At 45.6% G+C, this 16,527-nt stretch overlaps 1 protein-coding gene and 1 long non-coding RNA gene across 9 annotated transcripts in view; one reads left to right on the plus strand and one right to left on the minus strand.

The window, feature by feature from the left end:
- Positions 1-16,527, minus strand: part of LOC147100392 (opioid-binding protein/cell adhesion molecule-like) — a 1,212,876-nt gene that overhangs the window by 662,707 nt on the left and 533,642 nt on the right. The window lies entirely within an intron of this gene.
- Positions 15,865-16,527, plus strand: part of LOC147100393 (uncharacterized) — a 68,215-nt gene continuing 67,552 nt past the window's right edge. The window contains exon 1 of the long non-coding RNA XR_015073727.1: positions 15,865-16,215. This is a non-coding gene — a long non-coding RNA (uncharacterized LOC147100393). The remainder of the gene's footprint in view (positions 16,216-16,527) is intronic.

Below are 16,527 nucleotides of genomic sequence, written 5' to 3' on the forward strand. Positions count from 1 at the left end.
GTAATACTACCAAAATGCACACAACCATTCCAATAAACGCCATGTGCTGATGTATGCTCCCAAGAAAAGACAGGTTAATGACATGTACAATGATTGGATTAAATATATGCAAGAGTCTACAAAATAATGGAGAAAAAATGTTTATCATAAAATTTAAGCTGTTAGATTTTGAGCCGTTAATATATTTTAAAATTCAAAATGGAATGAAGGATCATTCCATATGTCTTTTGCTTTATCAATTATACTAATAATAGTATAATTCTGAGCAGGAAGTATATTTCTGTCTTTAATTCGCAAATAAGCTTAATTCATCCCCACTGGCCAAAAATTAAGTTGAGAAAGATGGGCTGTCATAAATATCTATTGCCCCTTGCTACAAGCCTTCAGCGCTCAATCTCTCCTATTAAATCATCAGACTGTTGGTTGCAGACTTGATGATGATAGCCTCATCTTATCTGCAGCAGTGGAAGCTTTCTGTCTGGGAGAATCATGCAAGCAGAGCATAACAATGGGTGCATTTATATTGCTCAATTCTTTCTGGACTATCGGGAGTAAGAGAAAGTGGCAGCGGAATATGAAAGGAACATAACAATTTCATTGTTCAAACCAATAAGTTAAAGCCATGTAATCTTGGCTCTTGGCACACGTGAGCCATGCAATTTGCCATTCTCCATTACAAGCTACTGAATATTGCTGCTAAAGCTAAAAGGTTCTTTGGGGTGTCCTGCGGATGTGAAAGGTGCTACATAATGCAAGTTTGTTCTTTATTTCTGATGTGACTACCATTCTGGTCCATTGTTATTTCTGCATGTAAAATCCTTTCCTTAAAATGTTTGACAATTCTAATCTATGTACACTGCAGTTTCACATATACAGCTTTGTCGCCGTTTAGCTAAAAACTTTTCAAAAATATCATTTTCAGCTACACAGATTTATGAAACCTTCAATTCAATAATACAACTGCAATTAATTTAGAAATAAAAAATGGAAACAGAGTTTCATGATTTTTTAAAATATTTGCAAGGAAGCCAACTTCCACAGCATGTAAAGATAAGGCACATGGGATTGGGGGCAAGGTATTGACTTGGATAGAGAACTGGTTGGCAGACAGGAAGCAAAGAGTTGGAATAAACGGCTCTTTTTCCGAGTGGCAGGCTGTGACTAGTGGGGTACTGCAGGGATCGGTGCTAGGACCCCAGCTATTCACAATATATATTAATGATCTAGACGAGGGAACTAGATGTAATATCTCCAAGTTTGCAGACGACACAAAGCTGGGTGGGCATGTGTGCTGTGAGGAGGATGCTGAGAAACTCCAGTATGATTTGGACAGGTTGGGTGATTGGGCAGATGCATGGCAAATGCAGTATAATGTGGATAAATGCGAGGTTATCCACTTCGGTGGCAAAAACAGGAAGGCAGATTATTATCTGAACGGCAATAGATTGGGAGAAGGGGAAGTGCAATGAGACCTGGGTGTCCTTGTGCACCAGTCGCTGAAGGTAAGCATGCAGGTGCAGCAGGCGGTTAAGAAGGTATGTTACAGGAGCAAGGATGTCTTGCTGCAGTTGTACAGGGCCTTGGTGAGACCACACCTTGAGTATTGTGTGCAGTTTTGGTCACCTTATCTGAGGAAGGATGTTCTTGCCATGGAGGGAGTGCAGCGAAGATTCACCAGACTGATACCTGGGATGGCAGGAATGACCTATGAGGAGCGATTGGGTCAATTGGGCTTATACTCGCTGGAGTTTAGAAGAATGAGAGGGGATCTCATTGAAACTTATAAAATTCTAACAGGACTAGACAGACTAGATGCAGGAAGGATGTTCCTGATGGCGGGGGAGTCCAGAACCAGGGGCCACAGTCTAAGGATAAGGGGTAAGCCATTTAGGAGAGAAATGAGGAATTTCTTCACCCAGAGAGTGGTGAACCTGTGGAATTCTCTACCACAGAAGGCAGTTGAGGTCAATTCATTAAATATATTCAAGAAGGAGTTAGATATATTTCTTAAGGCTATGGGGAGAAGGCAGGGACAGGGTACTGAGTTTGGATGATCAGCCATGATCTCATTGAATGGCAGAGCAGGCTCGAGGGGCCAAATGGCCGACTCCTGCTCCTATCTTCTATGTTTCTATGTTTGTAGATTTTTCTTAAAATATTATTGAGTGTTATAGTTTCTTACATCAACTTTCCAGACATAAAGTGATAATTACATATTATTCAACGAACAGCACTTATTCCACTACTGCACAAGTCAGAATTAATATCTAACACCTTACATTGCAGGAATGTGCAAATATTATTTCAATGTTACCGAGCAAACTGTTCTCTATTAGGCAAGAAGAGAAAACTCAGATGTGTAGATGTCTAGTTTGCAAACAGGATCCCACTATGTCAAGAATCATAGGGCTGAACCCATGTCCTGCTCTTAGCTACCCAAATGCACAATGCAGAGTAAAGCTATCTGCTGATTAGAAAATAAACTTGCATTTATATAGCTCCTTTCATGACCTCAGGAAATCCCAAATGAAGTTTTAACTTCATTATGGCCAATGAAGTATTTTTGAATTGTAGTCACTATTGTAATGTGGGAAATGTGGCAGCCAATTTGTGCACAGCCAGGTCTCGCAAACAGCAATGAGATAATGACCATATAATCTGTTTTAGTAATGTTGGTTTGAGGGCTAAATATTGGCCAGGACACCAGGACAGCAATATACACTTAATTTTTTTTAAATTTGTTTATGGGATCAGGGCGTCACTGACAAGACCAGCATTTATTGCCCATCCCTAGTTGCCCTTGAGAAGGTGGTGGTGAGCCGCCTTCTTGAAACGCTGCAGTCTGTGTGGTGATGGTACTCCCACAGTGCTGTTAGGTAGGGAGTTCCAGGATTTTGGCCCAGCGACGATGAAGGATCGGCGATATACTTCTAAGTCAGGATGGTGTGTGACTTGGAGGGGAACTTGGAGGTGGTGGTGTTCCCATGCTCCTGCTGCCCTTGTCCTTCTAGGTGGAAGAGGTCGCGGGTTTGGGAGGTGCTGCCGAAGAAGCCTTGGCGAGTTGCTGCAGTGCATCTTGTAGATGGTACACACTGTAGCCACGGTACGCCAGTGGTGGAGGGAGTGAATGCTTAAGGTGGTGGATGGGGTACCAATCAAGTGGGCTGCTTTGTCCTGGATGGTGTCGAGCTTCTTGAGTGTTGTTGGAGCTGCACTCATCCAGGCAAGTGGAGATTATTCCATCACACTCCTTACTTGTGTCTTGTAGATGGTGGAAGTGCTTTGGGGTGTCAGGAGGTGAGACACTTGCTGCAAAATACCTAGCCTCTGACCTGCTCTTGTTGCCACAGTATTTATGTGGCTGGTCCAGTTAAGTTTCTGGTTAATGGTGACCCTCCAGGATGTTGATAGTGGGGGATTCGGCGATGGTAATGCCATTGAATGTCAAGGGGAGGTAGTTAGACTCTCGCTTGTTGGAGATAGTCATTGCCTGGCACTTCTGTGGCACGAGTGTTACCTGCCACTTATCAGCCCAAGCCTGAACATCGTCCAGGTCTTGTTGCATGCGGGCATGGACTGCTTCATTATCTGTGGAGTTGCGACTGGCGCTGAACACTGTGCAGTCATCAGCGAACATCCCCATTTCTGATCTTATGTTGGAGGGAAGATCATTGATGAAGCAGCTGAAGATGGTTGGGCCTAGAACACTGCCCTGAGGAACTCCTGCAGTGATGTCCTGGGGCTGTGATGATTTACCTTCAACCATCACAACCATCTTCCTTTGTGCTAGGTATGACTCCAGCCAGTGGAGCGTTTTCCCCGATTCCCATTGACTTCAGTTTTACTAGGGCTCCTTGATGCCAGACTCGGTCAAATGCTGCCTTGATGTCAAGGGCAGTCACTCTCACCTCACCTCTGGAATTCAGCTCCTTTGTCCATGTTTGGACCAAGGCTTTAATGAGGTTGGGAGCTGAGTTGGCTTGGCGGAACCCAAACTGAGCATCATTGAGCAGGTTATTGGTGAGTAAGTGCCGCTTGATAGCACTGTCGATGACACCTTCCATCACTTTGCTGATGATTGAGAGTAGACTGATGGGGCGGTAATTGGCCGGGTTGGATTTGTCCTGCTTTTTGTGGACGGGACATAGCTGGGCAGGTTTCCACATTGTCGGACAGATGCCAGTGTTGTAGCTGTACTGGAACAGCTTGGCTAGAGGCACGGCTAGTTCTGGAGCACAAGTCTTCAGCACGATAGCCGGGATGTTGTCGGGGCCCATAGCCTTTGCTGTATCCAGTGCGCTCAGCCGTTTCTTGATATCACGTGGAGTGAATCGAATTGGCTGAAGACTGGTGAGGACCTCAGGAGGAGGCCGATATGGATCATTCACTCAGCACTTCTGGCTGAAGTTGGTTGCAAACGCTTCAGCCTTGTCTTTTGCACTCACGTGCTGGGCTCCACCATCATTGAGGATGGGGATATTCTTGGAGCCTCCTCCTCCCGTTAGTTGTTTAATGGTCCGCCACCATTCACGACTGCATGTGGCAGGACTGCAGAGCTTTGATCTGATCCATTGATTGTGGGATCGCTTAGCCCTGTCTATAGCATACTGCTTCCGCTTTTTAGCATGCATGTAGTCCTGTGTTGCAGCTTGCCCAGGTTGGCACCTCATTTTTAGGTACGCCTGGTGCTGCTGCTATCATGCTCTTCTACACTCGTTGTTGAACCAGGGTTGGTCCCCTGGCTTGGTGGTAATGGTAGAGTGAGGATATGCCGGGCCATGAGGTTACAGATTGTGGTGGAATACAATTCTGCAGCTACTGATGGCCCACAGCGCCTCATGGATGCCCAGTTTTGAGCTGCCAGTTCTGTTCTGAATCTATCCCATTTAGCACGGTGGTAGTGCCACACAACACGATGGAGGGTGTCCTCAGTGTGAAGATGGGACTTTGTCTCCACAATGACTGTGCGGTGGTCACTGCTACCAATGCTGTCATGGACAGATGCATCCGCGACAGGTAGATTGGTGAGGATGAGGTCAAGTAGGTTTTTCCCTCATGTTGGTTCTCTCACCACCTGTCGCAGGCCCAGACTTGCAGTTATGTCCTTCAGGACTCGGCCAGCTCGGTCAGTAGCGGTACTACCAAGGCACTCTTGGTGATGAACATTGAAGTCCCCCACCCAGAGTACATTCTGAGTACATACAGAGTACGCCCTTGCTATTTTCAGTGCTTCTTCCAAGTGATGTGTGACATGGAGGAGTACTGATTCATCAGCTGAGGGAGGGTAGTAGGTGGTAATCAGCAGGAGGTTTCCTTGCCCATGCTTGACCTGACTTCATGGAGTCCGGAGTCAATGTTGAGGACTCCCAGGGCTACTCCTTCCCGACTGTATACCACTGTGCTACCATCCCTGGTGGATCTGTCCTGCCGATGGGACAGGACATACCCAGGGATAGTGATGGAGGAGTTTGGGACATTGACTGAAACCTGAAAGGCAGCTCTCCCAATTTTGGCACAAGTCCCCAGATGTTGGTGAGGAGGACTTTGCAGGGTTGACTGGGTTGGGTGTGCCGTTGCCGTGTCGAGTAGTCCGTCCGGTTTCATTCTTATTATTTTGTTTTGCAGCAGTTAAGGCAGAGGGCAGTTAAGAGTCAACCACATTGCTGTGGGTCTGGAGTCACATATAGGCTAGACCAGGTAAGGATGGCAGATTTCCTTCCCTAAAGTACATTAGGGAACCAGATGGATTTTTACAACAATCCGATAGTTTTATGGTTACCATTACTGTTACTAGTAATTTAAATTCCTCAGCTGCCGTGCTGGGATTTGAACTTACATCTCTGGATCATTAGTCCAGGCCTCTGGATTATTAGCCCAGTGGCATTACCACTACCCTACCGTTCCCTCATACCTTAATGGCACAGTTTTAAAGAATGTGCAGGGGGACAGAGGGACCTGGGAGTTAATGTGCACAGGGACATATTGAGAGAGTGGTTAGCAAAGCATATGGGATCTTGGGCTTCATAAATAGAGGTACTGAGTACAAAAGTAGAGAAGTTATGCTGAACCTTTATAAATGCTGGTTAGGCCACAACTGGAGTATTGCGTCCAGTTCTGGCCACCACACTTTAGGAAGGATGTGAAGGCACTTGAGAGGGTGCAGAGGAGATTTACCAGAATGGTTCCGGGGATCGGGGATCTTAGCTACAAGGACAGATTGGAGAAGCTGAATTTGTTTTCATTAGAGCAAAGAGATTGAGGGGTGATTTGATAGAGGTGCACAAGATTATGACGGGTTTGGATAGGCTAGACGGGGAAAGGCTGTTCCCACTAGTTGATGGTACAAGGACTAGGGGACACAGATTTAAGGTTTTGGGCAAGAGATACAGGGGGGATGTGTGGAAAAACTTTTTTATGCAGCGAGTGGTGAGGACCTGAAACTCGCTGCCGACGGAAGTGGTGGAAGCGGACACACACAATGTTTTCAAGGGGAGACTGGATAGGCACTTGAGGGAAATAAACTTGCAGAGCTACGGGGATAGGGCGGGGGAATGGGACTGACTGGATTGCCCTGCAGAGAGCCGGCACGGACTCGATGGGCCGAATGGCCTTCTTCTGTGCCGTTAGGACTCTATGACTATGACCAGGAAGAACTCCTCTGCTCTTCTTCCAATAGTGCTATGGGATCTTTTATGACCACCTGAAAGGGAAGACAGAGTCCCGGTTTAACATCCCATGTGAAAGACGGCACCTCCAACAGTGCAGCATTCCCTCAATACTGCACTGGAGTGTCAGCCTAGATTATGTGTTCAGGGCTCTGCAGTGGGGTTTGAACCTGCAAACTTCTGACTCCGAGGCAAGAGTGCTACCACTGAGCCAAGGCAGCTATTTTAATATTATATTAAAAGACTGAGTTCTACTCAGGCGATCAAACAAAACGAACTTTAATGAAACAAACAGGTTTTAACAAGAAACTGCAGGATAACATCGAATGTAGGTCTGCTCTCTCTGGAGGCTCCATGAGGACTGCCCTTGCGGTCCCGTGGCTGACGTCATGACGTCATCACGTTTTCCCGCCAGTCGGGGAATCACGTGATGAACGGCGTGACGTCATCACGTTTTAGCCGCGCTGTTAAAGTAACCACGCTCTGTACAGTTAAACAGCATAAATAAAGATACAGACTCAGGCTGTAGCTAACATGTTGTTAAAGGAATTATATACAAACGATCTGAGTCCTTTGGTGGCTCCGCCACAATATATATATTTACATCACATTTTTTTCCTATCAAACAGTTTGTATTTCAAGCCCATTCTCCTGATTAAACTTTTGCTCTGAAGAAAATATTTTTTGGCAGATTTCCAGATGTTAGCTAATGTTAATTCCACTAACTGACCAATCTTTCATCCATTTGGTGAGGCTGAGGTTGCTATACATATCATACATTTAAAAATCTCAGTCATGTAATATATTTTGTAAAATCTCAGATACACTAAGTGGGGAGTTACATAACTTCACATTTTTATTGATCCATAAAAGTGGTTATTTAGATTTACAAACAGCAATGTCATGTCAGCTTAGGCAGCAGACTTCACCGTATTGCAGTAAATATAATAATTCTTTGAAGCTGGCAATTTTCTCCCCTAATCTCTTTCCAGCACTGACTTACACATTTTCACTAGTGCCTGGTATCCTCCTGGGCTTCTGCCATATTTCGTTAATAGCCAAGATGGTGTCTGCAGGCTAGTCAACTGTGAAAGGTTCATAGCCAGTGCTGTATTCATCTCATAACCACACACACACAAAAACTTTCCAGCAAGATTCAATGGATACTACTCAAAACAGGGAACTCTGGCTGATTTTTCTCCTTCCTAGTCTTGAATTGCCGAGGCCAATTGTAGCAACTTTATTTCTGGTCTTCGAACTGACTCAGCACAGATAAGGGATCAAACTTAGGACCTTCCTGATGTGTGTAGATCAGTTCCACACAACGAAGTACACTTCCCAATAGGAACTTCAGGGAGGTGGCAGCTGATTATTAAACAAATATTTTGTGGAAACTTTCAGGATCTTCATTGTGTTCATTCATTAAAACAATCAATTACCAAAACAACATTTAAAAGGAAATAGAAGCACTGGAGAAAGTGCAAAAAATATTTACAAGGATCTTACCAGAACTGAGAGGATATTACTATCTGGAAAGTTTCAATAGGCTGGGGCTCATTTCTCTAGAGAAGAGAAGACTGAGAGGTGGTTTGATAGAGGTCTATAAAATTATGAAGGGGTTTGATAGTGTAGACGTAGAGATGTTTCACTTGTGGGGAGTCCAAAACTAGGGGCCATAAATATAAGATAGTCACTGTCATGAATCTTATCATTCATGAAGAAATGACTCATGAAATAACACTAGGCGGCCAGCTGGTGGCGCCGTCCAAGGAGTATAAATACTCGGACGTGGGCCCAGCTTGCCCACGACGTTTTTGTAACCAAGAACCAGTGATGTAACTAGACTCCCATGGTTGTGAAACAGTTGATTAAAGCCTTGTTTTATACTCAACCAAGTGTTTAGTGAGTGTTCTTACGTCAGTCACTAATAAATTCAATAGGGAATTCAGGAGAAACTTCTTTACTCAGAGCGTGGTGAGAATGTGGAATCACCTTCACATGCAGTGGTTGAGGCAAACAGCATGGATGTATTTAGGAAGATAGTTAAGTACTTGAGGGAGAAAAGAGGAGAAGGATATGGTGATAGGGTGAGATGAATTAAGGTGGGAGGAGGCTCATGTGGAGCTTAAAAACTGGCATAGACCTGTTGGGTTGAATGGTCTGTTTCTATGTGGTCTGTTTCTATGTTGTAAATTCTATGTATGTAATTCTATGTATGTAGTCATTCAGATTATATCAGTCTCCTACAAAAACGCTCATTAATATTTTTACTTAAGACAATACTTGCATTTACTCTTTCAAATCCACAGAAAAATCTTCATTCTTCCCAGGTTTACCAGAGCCGTTCCCCCACCCACCCTAAAGCTCGATGCTAATTTGTTTCAACCATTGCAGGGTATAACATATTTAGAAAAGATAGGGAGGGAAAAAAGGGAGGTGGAGTAGCTGTACTTATTAGGGATAACGTAATGGCAGTAGAAAAAGGTGGCGCAGATATCAGCAAGACAAAAATAGAATCCATATGGATATAGATAAAAGATAATAAAGGATCAATCACACTAATAGGTGTAGTCCACAGACCACCTAATAGTGGAAGGGAGTTGGAGGTAGAAATATGCAGACAAATTAGGGAAATGAGTAAAAAAACATGGGGGATTTCAACTACTGCGATATTAATTGGACAGAAGAGGTAGGTAAAGGAGATAAGGGAATGGAGTTCCTACAATGTGCACAGGACTCATTTCTAACCCAATGTTTAAAAAGCCCAACAAGGGAGGATTTGTTATTGGATCTAGTAATGGGGAATGAACCAGAGCAGATAAGAAAAGTAAAACTAGGGGAACATATAGGTAATAGTTACCATAATATAATACACTTTAAGATGATAATTGAGAAGGACATAAGTATGACAAAAACCAGGTTAATAAGATTGGAGAAAAGCTGATTTTGAGGGGCTGAGAACAGAACTTGGGGAAAAAAATGGGCAACAATATTGGCAAACAATGATGTCGAACAGCAATGGGAAACATTTAAAACGGTGTTCAACAGAGTGCAGGAAAAATATATTCCGCTAATAGGAAAGAACAAACTAAACAATAATGAGACTCCATGGATGAATAAAGCCTTAAGGGAACAACTGAGGGTAAGGAAAGAGGCATAAATTAAGTACGTAGACAGTGTGAATGATAAGGGAGAATATAAAAAGATTAGGAAAGAAGTCAAAAAAACAATTAGGGAGGCAAAGAGGGACTATGAAATTAATTCATCAAGGAACATAAAACAAAATAGTAAAATATTTTATAGGCACATCAATAAAAAAGGAAGGTTGGGATGGGAATTGGACCATTAAGGGACAGACAGGATAATACCACAGGTAACGATAGATGGCAGAAATACCAAATAATTATTTTGCTTCAGTATTTACCAGGGAGATAGAACAGCTGGACATGACATTGGATGATGAGATTAGTAATGAGATAAGTGCATTTAAAATAAAAAAAAGGGGATATATTAAATAAACTAATCAAACTCAAAGAGGATAAAACCCCAGGTCCGGATGGATTGCATCCACGCATTTTAAAAGAATCTAGGGAAGAGATAGCAGAGGCATTACTACGCATATTTAATAATTTGTTAGAAAAAGGTGTAGTGCCAAAGGACTGGCAGATAGCTAACCTAATACCGATATTTAAGAAGGGGGATAGAACATGTCCAGGGAAATATAGACCAGTCAGCATAACATCAGTGGTAGGAAAAATAATGGAATCCCTACTAAAGGAGAAAATAGAAGAACATCTACAAACCAAAAATATAATAATGAATAGTCAGAAAGGATTTCAAAAGGGAAGGTCTTGCTTGACCAACCTTATTGAATTTTTTGATGAGGCAACAGAGAGAGTAGACAATGGTAATGCTACAGATGTGACTTATCTGGATTTTCAAAAGGCCTTCGATAAGGTATCCCATAACAGACTGATGAACAAGGTTAGAGAATGCAGTCAGGGGACAAGTAGCAGAATGGATTACTGGCTGGCTTCAGGACAGAAAGCAGAGAGTAGGGGTAAAGGGTAGCTATTCACAGTGGCAGAAGGTGGGTAGTGGTGTTCCACAAGGATCAGTGCTGGGACCACTGCTGTTCGCAATTTACATTAACGATTTAGACTTTGGAATCAAAAACACAATTTCTAAATTTGCAGATGGCAACAAATTATAGAAAGACTTTAATAAACTTGCAGAATGGGCATATAATTGGCAAATGAAGTTCAACACAGATAAATGTGAAGTATTACATTTTGGTAGGAAGAATAGGGAGGTCACTTATCACTTGGAGGGTGCGAGTCTAGGTGGTGTAGAGGAACAAAGGGATCTCGTAGTACAAATACACAAATCACTAAAAGTTGCGACACAGGTTAGCAAGGCCATAAAAAAAGCAAACCAAGCACTAGGGTTTATTTCTAGAGGGATAGAATTGAAAAGTAGGGAAGTTATGCTAACCCTGTATCGAACCTTGGTTAGACCACACTTAGAGTATTCCATACAGTTCTGGTCGCCATATTATAAATAGGATATCGAGGCACTGGAGAGGGTGCAGAGAAGATTTACAAGGATGATACCAGAAATGCAAGGGTATACATATCAGGAAAAGATGAACAGGCTGGGTCTCTTTTCTCTTGAAAAAAGAAGGCTGAGGGGTGACCTAATAGAGGTCTTTAAAATTATGAAAAATGTTGATAAGAGTGGATACAGAGAGAATGTTTCCACTTGTGGGGAAGAGCATAACTAGAGGCTATCAATATAAGATAGTCACCAAGAAATCCAATAGGGAATTCAGAAGAAACTTCTTTGTCCAGAGCGGTGAGAATGTGGAACTCGCTGCCACAGGGAATGGTTGAAGCGAATAGTATGGATGCATTTAAGGGGAGGCTAGACAAGCATATGAGGGAGAAGGGAACAGAGGGATACGCTGATAGATTTAGATGAGGAAAGACGGGAGGAGGCTCGAGTGTAGCATAAACGCGGGCATGGACTGGTTGGGCCGAATGGCCTGTTTCTGTGCCGTATATCCTATGTAACCATACTGCTTTTGACCAACAACTTCACTTATATTATCTATAAGTGCCCGTCTTACCTTGCCAAATGGGGGCTATTTTGATTAGCTGAGAGGAGATTAAGGGGTGCTTTGATAGAGGTGTTTAAAATTTTGAAGGAATGGGGCAGAGTACATAAAAACAAACTGTTTCCAGTGGTTGAGTGGTCTAGGATAAGGAGACAGAGATATGATTAAATGTAAGAGATTTAGGATAGGCAGCAGGAGAGCACAGGAACATAGGAATTTCTAGATGAAAAAAGACCAAGGTCCATCCACAACACTGTCGATCATCCTGTTACTCACATGATACCATGAAAATGCAATTGTTGACATAATCATTATAACAGACCCAGAAATAACACGAGGAAAACCCCAATGCTGGGGATCTTAAGGAACCCATAGGTCCAAAAACACCTTTTCCCGCCCAAGCATGTTACACTTATTACATGTCACGTCTCAAAGTACTCATAACTGTCTCTCACAATGTTATTTTCTGAAAGAAATCTGTCCAACTTATATTTGAATGAGTCAATACTAATTGCTTCCAGCATCTCCCTCGGGAGTCTCTTCCATAGGTTGACCATCATTCATTTAAATATTGTTTCCGCAGATTCGTTTTGAATTTACCCCCTCCAAGCACAGGCTGTGTCCTCTGGTTCTACTGGAAAAGGTGAAATAGCTTGTCATGGTCTACATTATCTAATCCCTTTAGAAACCTAAAAACAGCAATCCTATCACCTCGCAGCCTTCACTTCTCTAATGAGAACATGCCCAATTTACATAATCGCTCCTCGTAATCCAACACCGCTATCTCCGCAATCATTCCAGTTGCTCTCTTCTGTATTTTTTTTTTGATACACACATGGACGTACTTTATGTGGAATACACCACTGGAGTTAGTGATTGAAGCAGTGATCAGGTCAACATTTAAGAATAATTTAGATAGGCGGGTGAAGGAAAGGAGAATAACTGGATATGGAAATGAAGGCGGCACATGGAATTGGGATGATAGTTCATGTGGATGATTGACACAAAGAGATTGGTTGGGCTGTACGATCTGCTTCAGTGCTGGAATATCTATGTAATTCTGTATAAAATTAAAGATCAGGATCAAGGGTATAGTGCCCTAACAGCTGTGGAGTGCTTTTGAAACCAGTCCAAACCAGTAAAGTTAGTTCTCTATTTCTGCTGAGTCTAATGCTAAGCAAGTAATTTTAACTGCTCATTGCTACAATTTTTGCAGTATAACATCTTCTAGATATGCAGATAGAAGATCCATGTACTGTACTTGGAGCTGTGGATTACAATGCGTAGTCTGTAAGTGAAAATGATGAATTCCAAAGGTATCCCTCATGGGCAAAGTAAACTTGGTCTTACACTGCCCCCATGGTATATCTGTTTATACCACAGGTAGTTTTAAATTAAATACAAAATTACTTTTTATTTGCGCTAAGTTAAACACTGAAGACAATTCAACTGCTTTTTGACCTCAAGGGGGAAATGTTGCAACAACAGAGCCTAATTGTTTCATATACCACATTTATGTGGGAAAAGTATGTTGTTACTTTTGTAATTTAGAAGTAACACATTTATTTAAATTCCTCCCGCATGTCATACAGCAAGTTTATAACAGCCTATTATAACTACAGTTTGAGAACTAGCCTAAAACAAGGCAGACTGACCCAAGTTATACTGCCGACTCCATATTATTTTCTGGCAGTTAAAGCTCTATGTTAGCAGAGAGCCAGCAAGATGGTCGGCTCTGTGCTAACTCTTAAAAGCATTCAATTAGTTTAATTAATAGCACATGCAGGACCTGATTAAACTTCACTCTGCACTAGTTGCAATTACAGTAAACTCTTTCATATCCGGCACCTACTGGACCGGGATGGTGCCGGTTGATTAAAAACTCCGGATAATGGAGAGGTATACCTACCAAGGCAATTTATATGTCGGCCGACCTCAGACCAGAAGAAGGGACATGGAGTGACAATGGCTCAAGGTACGAGAGCCCCGATCACACAGCCACAAGTGTTGGAGCCCCAATCACACAGCCACAGGTACAGGAGCCCCGATCACAGGGCCACAAATGCTGGAGCCCCGATCACACGGCCACAAGTGCTGGAGCCCCGATCACAGGGCCACAAGTGCTGGAGCCCCGATCACAGGGCCACAAATGCTGGAGCCCCGATCACAGGGCCACAAATGCTGGAGCCCCGATCACAGGGCCACAAATGCTGGAGCCCCGATCACACGGCCACAAGTGCTGGAGCCCCGATCACACGGCCACAAGTGCTGGAGCCCCGATCACACGGCCACAAATGTTGGAGCCCCGATCACACAGCCACAAGTGCTGGCGCCCCGATCACACGGCCACAAGTGCTGGAGCCCCGATCACACGGCCACAGGTACAGGAGCCCCGATCACACGGCCACAAGTGCAGGAGCCCCGATCACACAGCCACAAGTGCTGGAGCCCCGATCACACAGCCACAAGTGCTGGAGCCCCGATCACACAGCCACAAGTGCTGGAGCCCCGATCACACAGCCACAAGTGCTGGAGCCCCGATCACACAGCCACAAGTGCTGGAGCCCCGATCACAGGGCCACAAATGCTGGAGCCCCGATCACACGGCCACAAGTGCTGGAGCCCCGATCACACAGCCACAGGTACAGGAGCCCCGATCACACAGCCACAAGTGCTGGAGCCCCGATCACAGGGCCACAAATGCTGGAGCCCCGATCACACGGCCACAAGTGCTGGAGCCCCGATCACACGGCCACAAGTGCTGGAGCCCCGATCACACGGCCACAAGTGCTGGAGCCCCGATCACAGGGCCACAAGTGCTGGAGCCCCGATCACAGGGCCACAAGTGCTGGAGCCCCGATCACAGGGCCACAAATGCTGGAGCCCCGATCACACGGCCACAAGTGCTGGAGCCCCGATCACACGGCCACAAGTGCTGGAGCCCCGATCACACGGCCACAAGTGCTGGAGCCTCGATCACACAGCCACAAGTGCTGGAGCCCCGATCACAGGGCCACAAATGCTGGAGCCCCGATCACACGGCCACAAGTGCTGGAGCCCCGATCACACGGCCACAAGTGCTGGAGCCCCGATCACACGGCCACAGGTACAGGAGCCCCGATCACACAGCCACAAGTGCTGGAGCCCCGATCACACGGCCACAAGTGCTGGAGCCCTGATCACACGGCCACAAGTGCTGGAGCCCCGATCACAGGGCCACAAGTGCTGGAGCCCCGATCACAGGGCCACAAGTGCTGGAGCCCCGATCACAGGGCCACAAGTGCTGGAGCCCCGATCACACAGCCACAAGTGCTGGAGCCCCGATCACACGGCCACAAGTGCTGGAGCCCCGATCACAGGGCCACAAGTGCTGGAGCCCCGATCACAGGGCCACAAGTGCTGGAGCCCCGATCACAGGGCCACAAGTGCTGGAGCCCCGATCACACGGCCACAAGTGCTGGAGCCTCGATCACACAGCCACAAGTGCTGGAGCCCCGATCACACAGCCACAAGTGCTGGAGCCCCGATCACACGGCCACAAGTGCTGGAGCCCCGATCACACGGCCACAAGGGCTGGAGCCCCAATTACACAGCCACAGGTACAGGAGCCCCGATCACACAGCCACAGGTACAGGAGCCCCGATCACACAGCCACAAGTGCTGGAGCCCCGATCACACGGCCACAGGTACAGGAGCCTCGATCACACAGCCACAAGTGCTGGAGCCCCGATCACACGGCCACAAGTGCTGGAGCCTCGATCACACAGCCACAAGTGCTGGAGCCCCGATCACACAGCCACAAGTGCTGGAGCCCCGATCACACGGCCACAAGTGCTGGAGCCCCGATCACACGGCCACAAGGGCTGGAGCCCCAATTACACAGCCACAGGTACAGGAGCCCCGATCACACAGCCACAAGTGCTGGAGCCCCGATCACAGGGCCACAAATGCTGGAGCCCCGATCACACGGCCACAGGTACAGGAGCCCCGATCACACAGCCACAAGTGCTGGAGCCCCGATCACACGGCCACAAGTGCTGGAGCCCCGATCACAGGGCCACAAATGCTGGAGCCCCGATCACACGGCCACAAGTGCTGGAGCCTCGATCACATAGCCACAAATGCTGGAGCCCCGATCACACGGCCACAAGTGCTGGAGCCTCGATCACATAGCCATAGGAGCCCCGATCACAGGGCCACAAATGCTGGAGCCCCGATCACACGGCCACAAGTGCTGGAGCCCCGATCACACAGCCACAAGTGATGGAGCCCCGATCACACAGCCACAAATGCTGGAGCCCCGATCACACAACCACCAGTGTTGGAGCCCCGATCACACAGCCACCAGTGCAGGAGCCTTGGTTACACAGCCACAGGTACAGGGGACTCGGTTACACAACCAGAGGTGCAGGAGCCATGGTTACACGGCAAAAGGTACGAGAACCCCGGTGACACTGCCGGTTATTAGAGAATTCCAGATAATTAGGTGCCGTTTAAACGAGAGTTTCCTGTATAGCACAGCCTGTTTGAAGCCCCTTCCTGAAGGAGGTCACACTCCACTTACTTAAATTTGATTTCCTCATATTTACAAAGCTTTCACATTGAAGTGACATATATTGGATAACTGGCCTATTTAAAGTGCAACAACCAACCTCAAACTGAGGATAAGCTGAATCTGCGTTAGTAGAATCATGATCCAGGTTTTGTGTGTGAGTGAGAATACCTGCTGGTAGCTGGTAATAATTA

The sequence above is a fragment of the Somniosus microcephalus genome, chromosome 26 (assembly GCF_052327205.1).
Source record: "Somniosus microcephalus isolate GS21.2 chromosome 26, FLI_Smic_1.0, whole genome shotgun sequence".
NCBI classification, from domain to species: domain Eukaryota; kingdom Metazoa; phylum Chordata; class Chondrichthyes; order Squaliformes; family Somniosidae; genus Somniosus; species Somniosus microcephalus.